The sequence below is a fragment of the Lissotriton vulgaris genome, chromosome 10, assembly GCF_964263255.1.
Source record: "Lissotriton vulgaris chromosome 10, aLisVul1.2, whole genome shotgun sequence".
NCBI lineage: Eukaryota > Metazoa > Chordata > Amphibia > Caudata > Salamandridae > Lissotriton > Lissotriton vulgaris.
In genome coordinates, this window is record NC_141698.1 from 1,009,309,278 (window position 1) to 1,009,332,111 (window position 22,834).

Consider the following 22,834-nt stretch of genomic DNA (forward strand, 5'->3'; position numbering starts at 1 on the left):
GACTCGAGTGTTCCACTCGTGATGTCCATTCGGCAGCAGTGGAGAAGTGTGGCTCACTGGTTAGCGAATCGGGCCCTGCGGCTGAGGTCTAGCCCAGGACCAGGGTTCGATTCCCCGCCTCGGCGGGTCGTGGGCTCCAAATCCCTGGGTACTGTTTATTTCCTCTGGGCAATGGCTGGTTTTTTCTCCACGTCGGCCCCCACGTTGCATCGGATGCCTAGACTCCTCCTTGGGGGTGTCCGGGGATGGACGCCTCGGGGAGTTGGCCAGGAGGGGGGTCCGCAGCTGCTTTCGTGCATACGCCTTGTGCCCTTGCGGGGGTGTTGTGCGCTATTTTGGTATCGTGTTGCGCTTCTGTGAAGTCCGGCATGGCCCCTGCGCAGGGATGTCACGCAAGTTCGTGTTTCGTTCCATGTTGGCCTTGGTTTTCCCTCCGCCGGCGGCGGTGGTGGTTCCCGGGGTTTCTCAGGGTGCGTTCTCTGCGCTTGTCTCCGGACTACCTTCCTCTGCCTGCGTCCGTTGTATGGGGCGTTGGGGGGGGGGGTCTTTGTCACCTTTACCGCTCTGGTGGCCGCGAGGCAGGCTCGGCCGTTTGGTCTGGCTGCGTCCTTGTCGGCGGTGACGGCGTTTTTCGACGCAGCCTTCCTTCGGACTCCTCTTCCGCCTGTGGGTGGGGGCGTCCCGCCCTTGCATGGGTGGGGTCCTTCGGCCTTTCCACCCAGATTTCAGGGTGTCGGTCTGCAGCGTTCGGGTCCGGCCCGAGTTTCGGCTATTCCCGGTCTCGTACTGGTTCTGCCGCTCCCTTTTTCGCCCCTGGATCCTGGCTTTCGACCCTCTCTCTCCTGGGGGTCCCCGGGGGGGGGGGGGGGGGGGGGGCTGTTGCCTCCGTTGCATCCCGTCCGGGGACGTGGCTGTCCCGGTTCTTGGGTGCTGGCCGTGGTCCGGTCTTGCTGGTCTTGCGGACTTTCCGCGGGGTCCCACCTTCTCGACAGGTTGGGGTACCTGCCCCTTCCCTTGTCTCGCCTGTAGGTTTTTCGGGGATCGCTTCTCGGCCTTTTGGCTGTGGTCCAGTGTAGTATCTGTTCTTATCAGTTTAATATCTGATACGTCCTCTATCTGGGGACCATATATTAGATAAAAAACCGTGGGTTGGCCTGTGGGGCCGGCCGGCGAGTGGGGGTCCCCTCTCGCGGTTGCGGGTGCTTCCGTTGGGCTTGCCTTCTGGCCCGTGGGGGGGGGAGCTGTGCTCCTGGCCCGCCTGGTGGGTCTTCTTCGCCGGGTGTGGGGCTTGGGGCTCCCGGTCTGGACGTGTGATACCTCTCGGCGGTGAGGCTTCACGTCTGGCGGTGTCTCTCATCCGTCGGCTCCCTGGACTGTGTACGGTGGTCCCTTCGGTCCCCGTCTCGGGCTTGTCCTCCTTCGGGGGGCGTGTGCCTGGTCCCGGTGCTTCCCTCTGGTTCTTTCAGGGGGAGGCGGCCTTTGGCGCCGGGTCGTGTGGGGGTCGTTGGGATCTCCTGCAGTCGCGCAGCTCCTCGTGCTTCGGGGGTTGCTGGCTGTCCTCCTGGCCTGCCGTCTTTTTTTTTGCGGTGCTCGCTTCGGCAGCACATTTACTTACATTGGGACGACACAGAGAAGTTTAGCAGGGCCCCTGCGCCTGGATGTCTCGCAAAATCGTGAGGCGATCCTTATACCGGTGCTTCAGGGTCCCCATGTCTTGGTCGGGTCGGTCGACCTGGTGGTGTGGGTGTCGCCGGTCCTGTCCCTTCGGGCTGTCTTTCCCCCGGGGTCGGACTAGGTGGAGGCGGTTCGACTGAGTCGGATCTAGCCTTCACTGCCTGGTCTCGCTCTGACCCCGGTGGTGTTTCGGCGCCTGGGGCCTCGGCTCGGTCTGCTTCCGGTGGCTCTGTTCGCGGAGGGGGACTCGGCCCTCCTGCCCGGGTTCTACTCCTCCTCCCGGGTCCTGGTGGTTGCCCTGTCTTTCGCTTGACCTTTCGGTCTGTTGTACGCGTTTCCCCCGTGCCCTCTGCTTTCACGGGTCCTCTGCTGAATTGGCTTGGGCAGGGCCGGGGTGCTCCTGGGTGCTCGCTTCGGCGGCGCCTGGACGAATTTTGGTACGTTACGGTGAGGTTTTGCTTGGCACCCGCGCATGGTTGCCTCGCAATTTCGTGATGCGTTCCTGTGTGTGGTTCGCGGCGGGGTCCGGCCGCCCCGGGTACCCTCTCCCTTTGCGAGCTGACGGTTCGGGCCTACTGGCCGATCCCGGATCTTCCCTGGGCCCCCCGCTCTCGGAGTCGGTGTTGAGCCGGCTCTTTTTACGGCTGGCCTGCCTCCATCTGCAGGCCTGGTTCTTGAGCGGATGACGCTGCTGGCTCAGGGTTGTTTTTCTGGGGTTGTGGTTTTGCTGCTGGGCTCCCGCAGGTCTTCCACATTCTCTTCCTGTGCCCGGCACTGGGCGTCCTTCTCGCGTTGGCGCGGTCGGCTTGGTGCTGTCCCCGCCTCCGTGGACCCCTTGCGGGTCTTGGTTTTCCGGACGGAGGAGTCTTTCCTGGGGTGTGGCCCCTTCTTCCCTGTGGGCCCGGTGGGCGGCCTTGCGGGCCTTCCACAGTCCGGTGTTCGACGGGCTGGTTTCCCTGGTGGCTCGCTTGGCTCCGGAGTTGGTTTCTCCGACGCCCTCGGACGCTCTGCCGGTCTCCCCCTTGGGATCTCTCGTTCTACGAGCTCTTCTGGGTCCGCCCCTTTGAGCCCCTGGCCTCGGTGGCTTTACGGTTCCTCACCTTTTTAGGTGGTTTTTCCCTGGTGGCAGTGTTGTCTGCTGGGCGGATGGGCGTGCGGGGGTCGTGCCCCCGCTCCCCTCCCTTCTTGCTGGTTTTGCCGGACAGGTTGTTCCTCCGGCATGTCCCCCGTTTCCTTCCCGGGGTTCCTTCCATGGTGTCCCGGGCTCGGGTGGTGTTTTTACCGGTTTGTTCCCTGCCGTCGAGGTTCCTCTCTTGTCAGTGCTGGTTGTCCAGCATGCTGTTTTGGCTTCTCTTGAGCGCACGTCTTCCCTTTTCCCGGTGGGTTGGCCAGTTTGTGCCTTTCGGTCCGGTTCGGTCGGGCCACTAGCCCTCTCTTTCCACCTTGGGTCGCTGGCTTACACTGGCTATCGTCCTTTCCTATGCTTCGCTGGGTTCGGTGGTACCGGCGGGGGGTCCAGGGTCGGTCCGCGGGGTGTGGCTATGTGCCCTGGTCCCCATACATGGGTGTCTCCTCTGTGGAGATTTGTCAGGCGTCGACGTGGTCGTCCCCCACCTTGTTCATGGGACACTATCAGTCCCGGGGGGGACTTCGCTGGGGCCGTTCTGGGTGCAGGAGCTGCGGCTCCTGGTTGGCCTGCTTTTTCCTTTCTGTCTTGATTTCAGGTTTCCTGTGATCCCTGTTTTCTTTTCACTGATTCTAAATCAACCTTGTGTTGGTTTCTCTGCATCACCGTGTGGTGGTGTTCTTATGGTGGTCAATGAAGCCTTGTTGGCTTGGGTATTTGCTCACTATGTTAGTCATGTGGCGAGGAAGACTGACGAGGAGGTAATGCCCCGGTTACTTACCGGTAATCTTCATTACTCCGAGTATAGTCTTCCTCGCCACATGAGTTCCCTCCCCCCCTCCCTGTCTTGCTATCGGCTTCATTGTTTGCTTGGTAGTTCAGGCTGTTGGTTGGGCCGGCCCGCCTCTTATAGAGGTCAGGTGGGACTGGTCGGCCATGTTGGGAGGGGGTGGGAGGCTTTTTTTGCTTTGGAGGGTTCTGTCGTGGAGCTTATGCTCACTATATTAGTCATGTGGCGAGGAAGACTATACTCGGAGTAATGAAGATTACCGGTAAGTAACCGGGGCATTTGTTTATTTCTACTTTAATGCTTCTCCAATACTAGAGCGTCTTTCATTCTGATGACCAATCAACGTTTGGTTTACTGCTTTATTTAAACCAATGCTTGTGCAGCCTTTCTACGAAGTAAGATTCGCTCCTCCTGACTCACCTCTCCTTTACAATTTTAGCTCGACTACACGCCTGCTGTTTCTACGAATTCCTGCGCGGCTCTTAGTGACGTCAGTGCAGCACCCGCAACTGACCACTCCTTTGCAAGGTAATGCAAAACTCAACTTCTTTCAATTTTACTATAATGTTTAATTAATTAACAACGTAGAAACATTCGCTACTGTGCCTGATTTACTAATTTTTTAAAGAAAAGTTGATTTCTTCCACTGAGAGTAAAACTTTTCCGTTTACCCCTCACACACTACGAGTATAACCTCTTCCATTTACTCTTCACTCAAGCATCAAAGAACCTATTACTCCTTCAGTATTACCCTTTCTGGGAGATATAAGACCAAAGTTTCACCAGCGAACTCCTTTACTACCAATCACTCTCACTTTTATACAAGAAAGTAATCCCTAACCAGTGCTTCAAGTTCTACCTAACTTTCCACACTTTCTTCACCAAGGCCAGTAACCTCACTGCAGTGTGGCTTTCATTTACCTCCCGCTATTCAACATCCCCGGGGAATTCTGGACAACATAAAACAATACATACGGGTTTTGGTTAATACATAAATCAATATTCCAATACACAACTAACTACCCATCTTAACTAAAACCTAACCATAGCTCTGCTACCAAGAAATACTGAGGCAGCGAGATTACCAGCTTGGATTTATTCTAAAACACCATATTCACCTGGGCCCATAAACATTCATACAATAAGCTGGCAATCATGCGCTGGTGATCAGGACTTGATTTACCTTGAAATGTATCTTTACCTGTACACCAATTCTTACCAAACCTTAACACCTTAGCTCTTAATTTCCTCTGGTCGATAGATCAGGTTGTTAGCATAATAGGTATAAATGACATTTACCTTTATTTCTTTGAATGACCACAGACTCAGGAGAGTTTTAAAACCTTTATCTATGCAATAATTTTGTGAGTCAAATACCAGTAAATGTCAAACACCAATTTTAACACCTTCGACGCTCATGACGAGCTCAGCTCGTCATGATGTACACCTCCATACACTCATGACGAGCTGAGCTCGTCATGAACAATGGGTTTCTGAATATTTCAGCACCCAGCATGAAATCGCTCTAGCAGCCATGGAGTTAAAGAGTAAATGATCAAAGAAAATCATAAAGACTTACTAAAATCTCATGACGTTGGTACCTGGGAAGGGTATTATATTTACCTAGAATGGTGTGAGGACCAACCCCTGGCCAAGGAGCTGGAAAAGGAACTCCCGAGTAGTCAGGAGCCAACAGGACAGGACAGGTTCAGAACAGGACAGGTAACCTCTTCTAAGTGCAAGGCCAGCGTTACACCCTTCTCTGGTGCTACTCTCCTCGATTCTTCTCTCTCTCAGTCTCTCCTTTCTCGATTCTTCTGTCAGAGTGCTCGAGCAGCGTCTCTGACCACCCTGGCTTCCACCTTCTTCTGCAGCAATGATGGGTCTGTGACAGGTCTGTGACAAGTCTGACAAACTAACTGACTGAGCCTACCTTAGTTATACTATTCTCAGTGTATGTACCCACCCCCCAATGTTTCAATATTCGTGAATTCCCTACTGGTGATTGGGCAATAGGATGGGGAGAGATCATCACACCATACTAATGTAATATAATTTTCTTAGGTTCATTGTTCTATGTTCCCTCCCCTTTATTTCACTTTCCCATGCTTTATTTTTCCCACCCATATGTCACATTAGGAATAATACATTGGATGCGAATTTTGTCTTTTTCTCCTTCCCTCCCCTACCCTCAAGAGGTGCTTTTCCCAGGTACGTCTTCTGGTCAACTGTACTTGGCAGATTTTCAATGTCACCGCTCGAGGTTTGATAGTGTCCAACGCGCTTGCGCACAACCCAGCAAGATGGACATTTCAGTCACCCTCCAGACATATTAAAATACGAAAATAAATTAATGCACTGTATACCACTTATTCCTACTCTAATTCCCTTAATTTATTTTAACTATTGTGTAGGAGGGTGGATACCTGACGATGGTTACCCCCAACTTTTTGCCTGGTGTTTTGCTGGTTTTCTGACTTAGTTGACCTGGGGCCCTGCTATTCAGGACCCCAGGCCCACTGCTCTCTCTCTAAAATGGATTCTGTGTACCTTAGGTGCATTTACCAATTGGTACTGGGCCACCTTATCAGTCCCTGTACCCAGGGCATAGATGTACCCAGGGCCTACCAGGGGCTGCAGCATGTATTATGCCACCCCTGGCTGGCCATCTAAATCTGACACAACTGGCTGCACGACAGCTGGGGCAAGGTGGTGTAATCACCCTTTGCTTTAGATATAGTATCCCTATATCTAAACCTAAAATGGACACATGTATTCCTATCAGTCACTCCTATGGCAGGCCTTATCAATCCTGAAGGCAGAGTGCTTGGAATTATGTGAGATGGTGCTCTGGCATGAGCTGAGCCTGTCTGCAGCTTGCGGAACCAAGTCCTAATAGCTGTTCCATGATAACGCGTACCATATACTCTTAAGTGCATTATAATCCTCGCGGTTATTTGCCAACTTTGGTATCGCTTTGTCAAAACATGTCGAGTAAGGTGTCATACGAATTGGAATACTAACCCCTCGCCAATTTTGGCGACGGGGTTAGCATTCCACCCTTCTAGAGGGACACGACATGTATGTAACTGTGAACCCCGGTTAAAGCTTAACACAGCCTCAGCTCCACTAAATGGATGCTGCCACCACAGACACAAGTCTGACCTCCTGCTGCTGGGAGTCCTTCCAGTGAGGGAGGCTTGGACAAAGGGTTTCCTGTCAGGGGCAGTGCTAGCACCATCCCAGACAGGGTTTGTGTATCCCAGGTAGGCAGGGCTGAAAGGAAGGTGACTGCAGAGTGGCACCCCGGTGCTCACTACGCATAGCCCGGCTCAAACCAGTTCCAGGGGCACACCACCCCCTGAGCTGGGGAGAGACTGGACAAAGGAGAGGGGTGTAACCACCCCCATCCTGGTCACAGGGCCAGCCCCTTTCCTTAGTATAAAGATAGGAGCGGGTCCCCTTCCCAAATTAGATAATTCCGAATCTTGACTACTTTCCACGAAAGAACTCTTGAACTACTTCTGAAGACTCTCCCTTGTGGCTAAGGAGTAGCCACCCTGCATCAGCGGGCACCACCTAAGTGCACTGCGGTTTGCTGCAAGTCTCTCCTACGGATCAAGACTGCCCAGCTCGACGAGAACCGGCTTCCCTGGCACCTCTGACCTCTACCTACATCTACAGCTCGAAGTAGGATATTGATGGGGGGGGTTTCTACCCAGTTAAAGTTACGGGGACCTGGGTTATCAAATTAGTAAAAAGAAGGGGTCCCAGTAGCATAGGAACATTAACCACAAAGATAAAAATTAATCAAACAACCATAAATTTGGTCCACATTGTTTTATTCACAATGGGAGTGTATATTGGATATACAGTATTTTAGAGCAATAAATCAGTGGTTTTCACAGGGCCATTGCGACTTGGAGCAGAGATCGGAACGGGATTAACTCCGTGACTGACACATCAAGAATAGTATCCCAACCTGAATGCTACGTAACACGATTCCCGCCGGACGTGTTCTCTCTACGGCCTTTGGATTTTATTTTATCGATGGTATCCAGGACCTCGAACGACTTCTGAACAACTATAATCAACGTTTGTTATAAACTACGATCCTTCCTCAATATCGACCCTGAACCTACACAATATCGGGTCCTGTCTATACCACGTCTGTGGTTACGTGTCCCCAACCTTCCAGTCCTGAAGAAGACCCCACAGCAAGATTAGTACAACTATCTGCACCTATGAGGGTCGAAACGTCGATAACCAATTGCCTTTGAATATCAACTCCACACCCTATTGTTTTCATTTATTGAACTCTTGGAGTATGATTTTTGCTTGAAATAATGGCATGAACCTGTCGGTCCTGTTCTTTGTACATAGTTTGTAACTTTGACAAATGAGTCATAATTGTTGATTTTACTGTCACCTAAGAATCTTCTTTCTTTCTTTCACTGTTTCCTCACACTATCACACCACCCTCCCCCCTTCCATTGTTCTGGGGCACTGTGAAAACCACTGATTTATTGCTCTAAAATACTGTATATCCAATATACACTCCCATTGTGAATAAAACAATGTGGACCAAATTTATGGTTGTTTGATTAATTTTTATCTTTGTGGTTAATGTTCCTATGCTACTGGGACCCCTTCTTTTTACTACATCTACAGCTCAGCTGAGACCCGTGGGTGTGACGAGACCTTGAGGGACCGGCCATTTTCAGGACTGCACGACGCTTATCCAGCACGACCACCGAGGGATCCTCGAGTGAGTGCTTTGGGGTTTGAGAAGCCCCGACCCTGAGCAGCTCCAGCACAGAAGTCCAGCCCCCCAGCATCCACGAGATCTGCGTGGGGCCCTTCTGCTCTTTGCTGCTCACCGCGTTGTCCAGGTCACTTGCCCGTTGGCTAGTGGCCCTTCTGATGACGAACTATGACACTTCCGCCGCTGGTCTGGTTGCTCCAGGCTGGCCCTTGCTCCCCTCCAACAGAGGAGCACCCCGGACCCTCCTGGTCCACTCCAGACGCCATTTTGAGTCCACCGCATGGGCTTGCATTTGCCAAGAGTTGTTGCCCCAATCCTGGGACACGACGTCGACAGCAGATACCACCGTGGGACAGCTCGCCCTCCATCCTGGTCGCCGACAACACCTCCTGGTCCGAGAGACTGCAGAGCACAGCGTCGCCCACTCACCTGGTCGAGGTGACTTCATCCGGTGCCATCCTGGTGCCCATCTAATCACTGGCTAGTGATTCAGAACTTGGTCCCCTCTGCTTACAGGTATCCATCTTCACCGATCCAGGCTTGGATCCCATCAAACAATCTTCACTGGTCGCCTGCCAGCAACTTCTTCTTTCAGGCTCCATAGACTGCAACGAGAGTTCCCGACGTCTTTTCAGACCAATGCAGCCGCAGCCCCTGGGCTAGGTAACCTAAGCACTTCGGTGCTCCAGCATAGCTTAACTATCTAAGTGTCAGGATCCTTTTTCGTTTCAGCTCTACCTAGTCGGATTCGTCTGATAACACTAACTTTACGAAATCTAGCATCCATAGACTTTGTCCCGCATCCCGCGTGAGAGTGCACACTCTGCACCCGAGTTCCCTAGGCCTCCTGCTAGTAATCTGTAGGTTCAGTAGTCCAGTCCTAGCGATCCCAAAGCCTCTGAGATTAGTTACTTACCTGCTAGACTTTGGCATTCCACTTTTAGAGTATATGGTTTTTCGTGCCCCTCGGGCATTTGTGTAAATTGTGCGACTTTCAGTATTTCTTTAAGAGCTTTGTATTGTGCTTAGCACCCTGACTCATAAAGAGTGCAGGGTTGTTGTGTTCTAAATAAATATCCTTTTATTTTCATAACAACTTGTGTGGTGTCCTTTCACTTGGTGTTCAAGGGGTATATGTGATGGTATAACAGCTGGCTTAACACGCCCTCTAGAGTTTAGCCCGAAGACTGCTCGTATCCATGCTACTAGGATAGCTGGTCTATAAGGTTGACTTACAACCAATCATCAATAAGAGTTGTTTGGTATGATACACAGTGATCACTAGAATAGTGAGCACTATATATCAGGCCAACTTCTCACATTGGTGAGCAGCGGTTGGGATTTGAGCTTGCTGTTGTTTTACCACACGTATCCTAAGAATACCATTTGAAAGATCACATAAGTACCCAGGTACATATAACTTAGCTTAGAATACTCTGAGTTCTACTGAACCAGCTGTTGTAGTTCAACAAGGCTTAGCACACCTTGACTACAACTCTTAGCAAGGGATCAGTAGGCAAACAAATAGTGTAGGTAGGTGCATCACTTACACCACACTAGAAAAGCATGTCAGACAAAGGAGGGAACACAGAAGCCCCCCTTGAGTCAGTTGACCCTCCACAGGTCATGTCAAGATATGCAGCTCTTAGCTTCTAGGAGATGAGACAAGTGTGTACCTCCAGGAAGCTAAAACAGGGTTCTAACCCTACAATCCCATTCCTGATTGGTCTCTTAGAGACTTATGATGCCAGGAGGGCTTCTAACACAGGCCCTTCTAATCCAGATGGGAACATGCCACCCCTAGAGGGAACCCTTGGTGACCCTGACCTTAACCTCCAGGAAGAAGAGGAGGAAGAGGAAGAGGAGGTATCAGGGGATGAGGCAGACAAAGGACAGGTTATAGTCAGTAGGCTCACCAGGTCCAACTTAAGCAGGCATGAGAATGGATTTGGGGGGCCCCCAGGCCCACTCTCAGGCAGGCTTAACATTGGGACTGGACGAGTTAGATATCTATCTAGAGGCTCTAACAGATCCATTCATACCCATGGCTCTCAGACCTCTTCTCACAGAGGGATGACATTCCCTCAGAGAAGAGAGCATGAAGCTAAGATGAAGGAAGTCAATCTGAGGATTGAAAGGGAAGAACTTGCCCTGGCCAAAGAGAGGCTTGCCTTTGCTAGAGAGCAGAAATCGAGTGGGGCAGACCCCACTGGTGGCAGCATTTTACCTAGAGAAAAGGACAGGAGTTTAGACACTAGACACCTGAGTAAGATAGTGCCCCCCTTTAAACAAGGGGATGACATCCACAAATGGATGACTGCTTTGGAGAGGGCCTGCACTGTTCAGTGCGTCCCCCAGAGTCAGTGGGCAGCTATCTTGTGGCTCTCCTTTGAAGGCAAATGTAGAGATAAGCTCCTCACTACTAGAGCTGAGGATGCTAACAATTACCAAGTCCTGAAGAGTACACTGATTGATGGGTTTGGCTTAACAACTGAACAGTACAGGTTGATGTTCAGAGACACCCAGAAAACTCAGTCTCAGGATTGGACTGACTTTGTTGATTGTGCCATTAAGGCTTTTGAAGGCTGGCTACTGGGAAGTAAGGTTACTGATTTCAAAGGATTGTACAATCTAATTATGAGAGAGCAAGTCTTAAATAATTGTCAGAACCAGTTATTACACCAGCACCTGGTAGACTCTGATCTGACCTTCCCACAAGAATTGGGTAAGAGGGCAGACAAATGGGTCAGAACCAGGGTTAGGCCTAAGAACCAGGGTGGTGACCAAAAGAAGGAATCAACCAAGCCTCAAGAGAAGGGTGGGAATAAATCTTCTGATCAAACCCCAGGGCCCCAAAACTCCTCTGAAAAGGGTGGGTCCCAAAATCCTTCCAATACCCAAAAGAAACCTTATTGTCATACCTGCAAACAGGTAGGCCACTACAAAATTGACAGCAGTTGCCCAAAGGCCAACAACAATAAGGAGAACATACCCCCAAGTAAAACTTCCCATCCTCCTGTTACTACTAGTAGTAATCCCTCAGGTGGTGGGAGTCCCCCCAAGAATATGGGTGCATTTACTTTGGGAGTTCCTGGGGACTCTGGCCTAACCAGGTACCCAAACTTAGATACTCTTGTCTGTGAGACTGGCATGGGGTTTGCCAACTTCACAACTTGTCCCAACACTTTGGGCAAGTACAGACAGGAGCCCCTCATCAATGGTACAAAAGTTGAGGCCTACAGAGACACAGGGGCTAGCATCACCATGGTGGCTGAGAGCCTAGTCCCCTCAAGGCAACTTATACCTGGGGCCACATACCAGGTAACCAACATTGATGGAGTGCAGAGAGATCATCCCATAGCAGTGGTCAATCTCAGCTGGGGAGGTGTCACTGGCCGCAAGAGGGTGGCAGTGACACCAAACTTGCCTGTTGATTGCCTACTGGGGAATGATTTAGAGATCTCAGCCTGGGCTGAGGTAGAGCAAGAAACCATTTTAAAATGGTGAACCTCCATGGTAGCCACAGCCCCAGTCCAAGATGTCCTCCCTGAACAGGTCAGGAGGGCTGTGCCAGTCACAGCCCTATCCCAGAAAGATGCCTTTCCTGAACAGGTTGGCAAGGCTGTGATGGTCACAGCCCATACCCAAACGGAGTCCCTTCCTGAAAAGGTTGGTGGAGTTGTGATGGCCACAGCTCAAACTCAGACAGATAATAGTGTTGTGAAGCCTGAAACTATGGATCACTCCACTCAGACAGAGAGCATTGAGGAGGAAGAGAAATCTCCCTCCCACCAGACTTTAGGAAAGGATCAGCCTCCTCAGGGAACTGATCTGACCCCTTGTGAAGGAACTGCCCCAGAGGTAGTCAGGCCTGGCCTGGCAGAACCCCTGATGTCAGTGGGCCCTTCCAAGGTGGGACCCAGTCTGGAGCAGGTGACCTGCCCCTCTCTACCCTGCCTCAGTCAGCCCAGGGCTGTAGAGGTCAGGGAGGCCAGTGGTGGACCCCAAAGGGCCCCCTGTCCAAAAGAACTTCCCAATCAGCAGATTAAGGGCACTGAAGCTAGTAATCCTAGCCCAGTGAAAATAAAACAAACTCCTGAGGGATCCACCTTAAAAATAGCTAGGGACGGGGCGTGGCCAAGATGGCGTCGGAGTAAGACGTGCTTTCGAGTCGCTCCGGTGCCCGACCAGCTAAGCTTTGTACAGCATCGCCTTCGGGGCGCCAATCAGCTCTGATACGGTCGCAGTGGCCAGCGGCATCGAGCGGAGTGGTCCGGTGTCCCCGGCGAGCCCCGGAGTGGCCGTACAACGCCACCAGGTGCCCTTCGTCGTCGGGCCTGTTAAGCACCGGCCTTGCGTAGCAACGAGGCCGCCGTGGAGTGCAGTGACTCGGCGCCGGCTGGGCGTGGCTTCGCTGAACAGCGGACGTCTCCTGCCTACTCTCGCCATCGTGTTCCCTCCTCTACAGCGGGACACTAGCTGGATGGTGAGCTCCTTGCTTTGAAGGGCTGAAAGGCTCGACAGACGACTGACCACGTGGGATGTGAGCCGTGGATCTCTGGCGGGGCCGTGCGATCTGAGCGCGGCTACTCCTGACCAACGCATCGGCGCCCTCGATGGCCTCTGCTGGGTCGGAGGGTCCTCCCCGTCCCTGTGAGTACTGTACTGCTTGGGGTGGCCTCGTTCCCTGCATCACCTGCGGCTAGGGGCTGCTGGGCCTGTGCGGAAAGCTCGAGACTGGACATTGGCTGATTCAGAGGCCTGCTCTACTCTGCGGACTGCTTCCCGGCCCGCACTGCCCGGTGATAGCGGACTAAGCTGTGCATTGGCGGTGTCGAGTGGTTGTGTTCGTGACCCGGCTGTGTGAGACGGGAATTCCGGGCCTGCTGCCGTCCCTCTGGATCCTTGACGGGAAACCTCCACGCCGCCGCCATTTTCCCGAGCGGCTGTTGCTTGTGACGCAGGTCTCTTGAGCGGCCTACATCTTGGGCGGCCTTGCTTCCACAGCTCCGCCGCGATGTCGAACTTGCCTCGCAAGGGGAGGACAATGAAGGACGGAGCCTCTAAAGCATCGCAACCGCCATCTTCCCCGGGAGCTAGTGGCTCGACTAGACAGTCGGACGAGGAGGCGCCCACCACCAAGGCGTTCATGTCGGAACTCTTTGCCTCGATTAAGGAGGATATCTCAGAGCTTCGTGCTCAGCTAGCATCGGACCTGCGTGAGGTCCGAAGAGATGTGGACGGAATTGGTGAACGGGTGGCCACGTTAGAAGATCATGACTTAAGTATGGCGAATGACGTTCACCAATTGCAACAAGATGTTCTTCGCCTTACTGACCAGAACCTGAACTTGCAAACATAAGCCGAGGACCTGGAAAACCGCTCCAGGAGAAACAACATCCATATCAGAGCGGTCCCCTGTGACGGGGAGGCTGGAGACTTGAGAGAATATGTGCAGGCCCTCTTCCTACAAGTGCTGGATGAGGAGGATGTTCAGGAGATCAAGTTAGATAGGGTGCACAGAGTCGGCCTGCCCAGGCGGGGGCCCCCCCCCCCCCCGGACATCCTCGCGTGTGTCCACGACTTCCAAACAAAGGAACGTATCCTCCGGAAGGCCAGGGCCATCCCCACTCTGCACTTTCGTGACCATCGACCGCAGCTGTTCCAGGACCTGGCGGCGTCCACGCTTCAGAAACGGAGAGAATTCCGGCCAGTGACTGCTTTTCTGAGGGAGCGTGGCATCTCCTACTCCGGGGGTCACCCTTTCCGGATTATATTTAGATGGCAGAACAGGTTGGCGCAGATTCGCTCCCTGAAGGCCGCGAGGGAGCTGCTGGGGCTAGAGGAGGACCCATCATCCCAAGAGGCGCAGTCTTCACCATCACGGAGACAGCGTCGCTCCTCATCTTGGCACCGGGTTGGCGCTTCTCCGGATCGACTGCGTCCGGACCACTCTATCAGCTTGCAGGAGAGGGGGTCGGCGGTGGCGTCGGTGGCCTCGGCCACCCTTGCGGACACTCAGCAGAGCTCTGGTGCGGCGTGATCCCTGATTTCTTCGATGGTCGGGCGCCGGAGGGCCTCTGTCCCTACGGCCCTGAGGTATTATGGTACTTTTGGAGAAGACACCCCGGGCCTTGGTCCTGGGGGCACCCGAATTGGTGCCCCCACCCCGATTCCAGTCTGATGTGGACCGTGTGACCTGTGGCCCATTGGAACTGCTGAACGTTCGATTCAGGTTGTGGGCCTTGTGCTCTGTTTTTTTGGTTTTTGGGTTGTTGCAGGGGGGGGTCAGTTGGTACTCTGTGGGTGGGTACAGCGGCGGGGAAGTTGGGGTTGGGGTTGGGGGTAAGGGGGGGTGTGGTGGCGACCGTGTGTGTTGGGTGCATGATACTGGTGACTTCAATGCTATTCATCCGTGCGTTTTTTCTTTTGCTCTATGATGGTACTTCCTCGGCTCTTGCATTTTCTGAAAGAAGGGCTGCCCTGGGAGGCTTGGGAGAAAGATGTGTGGTCCCCTCAGTGTGGTTGTGGCTGGGGTCTTTTCCTTGGTTCCCTATGAGTGGATGTCCTCGATGGGATTGGGACCCGGTGTGTATCGGGGGTCTGGAGGTGGAGCGTAGATGTCTGGACGGGTGCATGGCGTGGAGCTTTAGTCCCCCATTATGCCTGTTAGCATAGGCACCTGGAACGTGAAGGGCCTCAATTCCCCACAGAAGCGGCAGAAGCTTTGGAAGTACATTTCGGACCATCACCTGGATGTGGTCGCTCTTCAGGGAACCCACCTAGCTAGGAGGGACGAAATGAGACTTCGCCATAGGCAGTTCCCCCTTATCTACAGGGCGTCCGCGCCCACGAAGCATAGAGGGGTGGCCCTACTCTTCCGGGCCTCCCTCCACTTCCAGCCCCTGGGGGTGAGTGTGGATAAAGAGGGTCGCTGGCTGATGGTGAAAGGGACGCTGTATGGTCGCCTGTGTACTTTTGTTGTAGTGTATGCTCCGAATGCAGGTCAGAATGGCTTTTTGCAGGGTTTGTTAGATAAGATGGGGGACTTTGTGGATGGGCACTTGTGGCTGCTGGGAGATTTCAACATGGTGTGGGACAGGGACCTGGATAGTTCTGGGGCACGCAGGGTGGACACTGGCGTCTTTTCGGAGGAAACACAGCGTCAATTGAGTGAAATGGGGCTAGTAGACAGTTGGCGCTTTATCCATGCACAGGCCAGGGACTACACCTTCTTCTCTCACGTTCATCGTTCATATTCCCGCATAGACTACATTTTGGTTAGCCAGGCTCTCAGGGGGGATATACAACTGGCTGATATCTTTCCGCTCTCCCTGTCGGATCATAGCCTGGTGGTTCTGGGACTGCATTGGGCCGTTGGGGTTGATGGTTGGCGAAAATGGTACTTCCCGGCGGCTCTGGTGAGGGATGAGATGTCCTGTAAGGCATTACGCAGGGCCATTGGTGATTTCTTTCTCCTCAATCCTCCTTCTGACACGTCGGTGTATAACACGTGGGACGCATGCAAGGCCTCCTTGCGGGGCACGTGCCTCGCTCTCAACGCGAGCCTGAATAAATTGCGGCGGGAAGAGAGGGAAGCTCTGGAAACGGAACTTGCCGCCTTAGAACAGGCCCACAAGGCGAACCCCTCCAGGGTGACCCTGCGCCCTCTGACGGCGGTGCGAGGGAAACTGAAGGCCCATTATAACAATAGGGCGGAATTCACTCTTCTGTGCCTTCGGCGTGCCTCCTACTCCCAAGGCAATAAGATTGGGCGCCACCTTGCTCGGCAACTTCGTGACAAAAGCGAAAGGGACTATATAGGGGGCGTGCGTGACCACGCGGGCTCTATTCAGCACAAAGATGCGGACAAGGCGGCCATATTTGGTCGCTTCTATGCAGCGCTCTACTCGAGCGACGCTCTCGACCCGGAGGCCCAATCCGAATTTCTGGAGGGCCTGCCTATCCCGAAAGTCTCCAGAGAATGGAATGACTTGTTGTCCTCCCCCGTCACTCGGGAAGAAGTTTTGGATGCTATCAAGGCCTTGAAGCTGCATAAGGCTCCTGGGCCTGACGGCTATACGGCCCTCTTCTATAAGACGTTCGCACCCGACATTTGCGACTTTTTAGTCTCCCTTTTCAACGCGATGGTGACTGATGGTAGAACCACGGACTCCATGGCCGAAGCGTTGATTACTATTATCCCCAAACCGGGTAAGGACCCTGCCTCCTGTACGTCTTACCGCCCGATAGCGCTCCTCAACCTGGACGCTAAGCTGTACTCCTTCATCCTGGCGGGCAGACTGCAAGACCTGATGCCTGCCCTGATCCATCCTGATCAGTCTGGCTTCATTAAGGGTAGGCAGACCCATGATAATCTGCGGCGCGTCGTCCATCTCATTGAAAAAAGCGGAACGGTTCCACATACCAGCCGTGTTGGTAGGGCTTGACGCGGAGAAGGCCTTCGACCGCGTTGATTGGGGGTTCCTGCACCGGACGCTGGTGGCCTTCGGGTTCTCGCCCCATTTCATAAGGATGATTGAGGCCAATTACAATAGCCCTACCTCCCGTGTGTTGGTTAACGGCCATAGGTCCGGTAGCTTTTGCCATTCCCGAGGGACGCGCCAGGGCTGTCCCCTCTCGCCCCTCCTTTTTGCCCTTAGCATAGAGCCGTTGGCATTGGCGATCCGGGAGAATGAGCGGATTCTAGGGCCCCCCTTTACGGGCGAGCAGCATAAGATCTCGCTCTTTGCCGACGATGTCCTGCTGTCCCTTCGAGACCCGGCGCTGTCGCTACCCCATGTCCACTCGGTACTCTCTGAATATGAAGCGGTGGCGGGGTTCAAGGTTAACTTTGACAAGTCCTACATCTTAAATCTGACCTTGCCACCGGGGGAAGTGCAACGGACCCGGCCGCTTACTCCGCTCTCGTGGACATCATCGTCCTTGCTCTACCTGGGAGTGCGCCTGACTTCTACCATAGGTGCCTTATTCCAGGCTAACTTCCCCCCGATGTTGACGTCGATTCGGGCAGAATTGGACCGATGGAAGCCCAAATTTATCTCATGGCTGGGTAGGGTTCATGCACTCAAGATGGTTCTTCTACCCAAGCTACTTTACCTTTTTCAAGCCTTGCCCATCCCGATAGGGCTGGACTACTTTCGTCGGCTGAAGACCGTGATGCTGAAGTATGTCTAGCAAGGCGGCCGGGCGCGGCTTCCGTTTACGGTTCTCCGGCGCCCGCGAGCGGAGGGAGGAGTGGGCTTTCCGGACATGCATTTGTATTACAAGGCTGCCCAATTGAGAGTCCTCGTGGAGTGGTCCTAACAGCTTTCGGAGAAGCACTGGCTCCACATGGACCGGAGCATTGCAGGTCGTTCCATCTGGGACCTGGCCTGGAAGCCTAAGGTGGACCGGCCCAGAAACGCGTACATTAGCACTCCCACCAGCACGGTGTTGAAGGTTTGGGACACGTTGAGTGGCGATGATCGGTGGACCACATTCCCGTCCCCGTTCACCCCGATCCATTTCAATCCGGCCTTTCCCCCAGCGTTGACGGAGGGACCTTTTGAGACTTGGAGGGAGGGTGGCTGTAGAGCCCTCACCCACCTGTTCCATGGAACCGAACCCCTCACTTTCCACAACTGTATGAGGGATTATGGTGTTCTGCCAACGGAGCGCTTTAGACACCTACAGCTCCTGCATTGGGCGACGTCGCCTGGGGTAGTGGATGCCGCTACCAGACCCTTGACGAAATTCGAGTCCTTCCTCCTTCGCACATCCACCATGAAGGGAGCGATCTCTTCTTTATATGGGCTGCTGCTAGACACGACTATGTCTCCACGGCCGCGATATCAGGACCACTGGGAGACCACGCTGGGGAGGGACATTTCCGATAGCGAATGGAGGAACTTGTGGCGGGACGTGACGGCTCATAACCACTCTACCTACCTCAGGGAGGCCCATATGAAGCTCCTCTTCGACTGGTATTTATATCCATCTAAACTACACCGCATATTCCCAACGGCTTCTGATAGGTGTTGGCGAGGCTGTGGGATGTTGGGGGACTTTAGCCATATATGGTGGGACTGTCCCACCATCCGGCCGTTCTGGACTGAGATTCTCTCCCACATTAAAGATATTCTGGGTTACCCGCTCCCCGACTCCATGGAATTTGTTTTACTAGGCCTTAGGGACCCATTGCTTGAACACCAGACTAGGGCGGATAAGCGCATCATGTGGTTATGTTTGGGGGCAGCTAAGTTGACTTTGGCAGCCGCTTGGAAAAGCCCGTCTGCCCCCGCTGTCTCCTTGTGGCATGCACAACGGCTTTGGCGTTTGTTGAGTTTGGAGCGTCTCTCAGACATCTTCCTAGGGAATTTTAAAAACTTTATGTGCAATTGGGGCCCCCTAGTGAGGTTTTTGTCCCGAGGCCTGCCCTCGGCGGTTTGTCCGTCAGCGCTGCGGGCACTTCATTTATTCCAAATTTGATTACGGATGTGACTTTGTGGATTGTGTGAATGCTGGTCGCCACCACTGGGTGGGAGATGGGTGTTGGGGAGGGACGGGGGGCAGGGGGAGGGGGTAGTTGGGGAAGTTTTTTTTCTTTTTTTTTCTCTCTCCTGTTGCGACTTGCTGTGCCCTCGGAACGGACGCTATGTCTCAGATGGGGCTTGGGCTGCTCTTCCCGGCTGGGGACAATGCATCCACTGTTGGAGTTCCAGGCACAGTTTGGACACTGCAGTGGACGGGCCTTCATGTCCGTGCTTTCGCTGCTTTCCCTGGCTACTGCCATCCTCGATGTGGATTTTGATGCTCTATTGCCCCTCCCTCTGCGAACATGTTCCTTTTTTGGCACCCCCTGTGTGGGGATCTGTGGCGGAATGTCGCCTGTTCTTCTTTTCTTTCTCTTTCTTGATCCCCTTGCTCTGTTCCCCTCCCCCTTTCCATTTTCACCTTGCATACTACAAAATAAAAATTTCAACAAAACAAAATAGCTAGGGACATCCCACAGATGGACACTGTTGGGCACAGCCAAACCTGGGGCCTAAAAACCCCAAACCTGACCTGTCCCTCCAGTAAGCCAAACAGAGGGACTCAGCCTCCAGCTTTAGGTAGCCAGAGGTTGACCCTGAGAGCTCACAGCAACTCAGACCTGGAAAGAAAGGCACATATGGTGGATAGTGATTGGAGGAAGTTGAGCCCAACAGTAGTGGAGTCTCACTTCAGTACTCCATTCCCACACCAGCCTCTTACTTTGCCAAAACACACCACAGGTAGAGATTCCCTATGGTGGAGACCCTCAGATACCCTTAGGGTGAGGGATTGCTTAGTGGACCATGATACAGGGGTTAACCATGCCAGTGCATGTACCACCTCATATGGCCACTCAGGCAATATAGGCTTACCTGGCCAAGGATAGCCTTATCTCCTTTCGTTTGGGGGGGGGGGGGGGGGGGGGGGGGGTTATGTAGGAGGGTGGATACCTGACGATGGTTTCCCCCAACTTTTTGCCTGGTGTTTTGCTGGTTTTCTGACTTAGTTGACCTGGGGCCTTGCTATTCAGGACCCCAGGCCCACTGCCCTCTCTCTAAAATGGATTCTGTGTACCTTAGGTGCATTTACCAATTGGTACTGGGCCACCTTATCAGTCCCTGTACCCAGGGAATAGGTGTACCCAGGGCCTACCAGGGGCTGCAGCATGTATTATGCCACCCCTGGCTGGCCATCTAAATCTGACATAACGGGCTGCACAACAGTTGGGGCAAGGTGGTGTAATCACCCTTTGCTTTAGATATAGTATCCCTATATCTAAACCTAAAATGGACACATGTATTCCTATCAGTCACTCCTATGGCAGGCCTTATCAATCCTGAAGGCAGAGTGCTTGGAATTATGTGAGATGGTGCTCTGGCATGAGCTGAGCCTGTCTGCAGCTTGCGGAACCAAGTCCTAATAGCTGTTCCATGATAACGCGTACCATATACTCTTAAGTGCATTATAATCCTCGCGGTTATTTGCCAACTTTGGTATCGCTTTATCAAAACATGTCGAGTAAGGTGTCATACGAATTGGAATACTAACCCCTCGCCAATTCTGGCGACGGGGTTAGCATTCCACCCTTCTAGAGGGACACGACATGTATGTAACTGTGAACCCCGGTTAAAGCTTAACACAGCCTCAGCTCCACTAAATGGATGCTGCCACCACAGACACAAGTCTGACCTCCTGCTGCTGGGAGTCCTTCCAGCGAGGGAGGCTTGGACAAAGGGTTTCCTGTCAGGGGCGGTGCTAGCACCATCCCAGACAGGGTTTGTGTATCCTAGGTAGGCAGGGCTGAAAGGAAGGTGACTGCAGAGTGGCACCCCAGTGCTCACTACGCATAGCCCGGCTCAAACCAGTTCCAGGGGCACACCAGCCCCTGAGCTGGGGAGAGACTGGACAAAGGAGAGGGGTGTAACCACCCCCATCCTGGTCCCACCCATAGGCAGGACCTAGTCACAGGGCCAGCCCCTTTCCTTAGTATAAAGATAGGAGCGGGTCCCCTTCCCAAATTAGATAATTCCGAATCTTGACTCCTTTCCACGAAAGAACTCTTGAACTACTTCTGAAGACTCTCCCTTGTGGCTAAGGAGTAGCCACCCTGCATCAGCGGGCACCACCTAAGCGCACTGCGGTTTGCTGCAAGTCTCTCCTACGGATCAAGACTGCCCAGCTCGACGAGAACCGGCTTCCCTGGCACCTCTGACCTCTGCCTACATCTACAGCTCAGCTGAGACCCGTGGGTGTGACGAGACCTCGAGGGACCGGCAATTTTGAGGACTGCACGTTGCTTATCCAGCACGACCACCGAGGGATCCTCGAGTGAGTGCTTTGGGGTTTGAGAAGCCCCGACCCTGAGCAGCTCCAGCACCGAAGTCCAGCCCCCCAGCATCCACGAGATCTGCGTGGGGCCCTTCTGCTCTTTGCTGCTCACCGCGTTGTCCAGGTCACTTGCCCGTTGGCTAGTGGCCCTTCTGACGACGAACTACGACACTTCCGCCGCTGGTCTGGTTGCTCCAGGCTGGCCCTTGCTCCCCTCCAACAGAGGAGCACCCCGGACCCTCCTGGTCCACTCCAGACGCCATTTTGAGTCCACCGCGTGGGCTTGCATTTGCCAAGAGTTGTTGCCCCAATCCTGGGCCCAGCGACGTCGACAGCAGATACCACCGTGGGACAGCTCGCCCTCCATCCTGGTCGCCGACAACGCCTCCTGGTCCGAGAGACTGCAGAGCACAGCATCGCCCACTCACCTGGTCGAGGTGACTTCATCCGGTGCCATTCTGGTGCCCATCTAATCACTGGCTAGTGATTCAGAACTTGGTCCCCTCTGCTTACAGGTATCCATCTTCACCGATCCAGGCTTGGATCCCATCGAACAATCTTCACTGGTCGCCTGCCAGCAACTTCTTCTTTCAGGCTCCATAGACTGCAACGAGAGTTCCCGAAATCTTTTCAGACCTATGCAGCCGCAGCCCCTGGGCTAGGTAACCTAAGCACTTCGGTGCTCCAGCATAGCTTAACTATCTAAGTGTCAGGATCCTTTTTCGTTTCAGCTCTACCTAGTCGGATTCGTCCGATAACACTAACTTTACGAAATCTAGCATCCATAGACTTTGTCCCGCATCCCGCGTGAGAGTGCACACTCTGCACCCGAGTTCCCTAGGCCTCCTGCTAGTAATCTGTAGGTTCAGTAGTCCAGTCCTAGCGATCCCAAAGCCTCTGAGATTAGTTACTTACCTGCTAGACTTTCGCATTCCACTTTTAGGGTATATGGTTTTTTGTGCCCCTCGAGCATTTGTGTAAATTGTGCGACTTTCAGTATTTCTTTAAGAGCTTTGTATTGTGCTTAGCACCCTGTCCTCATAAAGAGTCCAGGGTTGTTGTGTTCTAAATAAATATCCTTTTATTTTCATAACAACTTGTGTGGTGTCCTTTCACTTGGTGTTCAAGGGGTATATGTGATGGTATAACAGCTGGCTTAACACGCCCTCTAGAGTTTAGCCCAAAGACTGCTCGTATCCATGCTACTAGGATAGCTGGTCTATAAGGTTGACTTACAACCAATCATCAATAAGGGTTGTTTGGTATGATACACAGTGATCACTAGAATAGTGAGCACTATATATCAGGCCAACTTCTCACATATTGCATTAGCAGTTTATTAAAAAAGTGAGTTTTAGTCTAAGCATAGGCATGTGCATTATCATGTGATATTCAAAGCTGCAATCTTTAATACTACTGCGCAGCTGCAAAGATTTCCCAGCAAAGCGAAAGGCGGCATACGCATGCGCAGAAGATTCCAGCATTTTCGGGAGCCATATTAGACACTCGAGTTACTTGTTAGTAAAGCACATTTATGAGCTTCCCCTAGATAAAGTAAATGTTGTGTAATGCAATTATTAGTATTTACAAAACATGTTGGTTACATTATTACTTA

The 22,834-nt window shown here is 53.0% G+C and overlaps 1 long non-coding RNA gene, 1 other non-coding gene and 1 pseudogene across 2 annotated transcripts in view; all 3 read left to right on the forward strand.

Annotated features, from left to right (window-relative positions):
- The first annotated feature begins 1,040 nt into the window (after positions 1 to 1,040).
- LOC147689162 (U2 spliceosomal RNA) lies at positions 1,041 to 1,147 on the forward strand (annotated as a pseudogene).
- Positions 1,148 to 1,586: 439 nt separating this feature from the next.
- Positions 1,587 to 1,693, forward strand: LOC147689163 (U6 spliceosomal RNA). The gene has a single exon (XR_015300831.1). It is a non-coding gene; the product is annotated as a U6 spliceosomal RNA (small nuclear RNA).
- Positions 1,694 to 3,990: 2,297 nt separating this feature from the next.
- LOC147689164 (uncharacterized) overlaps positions 3,991 to 22,834 on the forward strand; it is a 53,806-nt gene continuing 34,962 nt past the window's right edge. The window contains exon 1 of the long non-coding RNA XR_015300720.1: positions 3,991 to 4,118. This is a non-coding gene — a long non-coding RNA (uncharacterized LOC147689164). The remainder of the gene's footprint in view (positions 4,119 to 22,834) is intronic.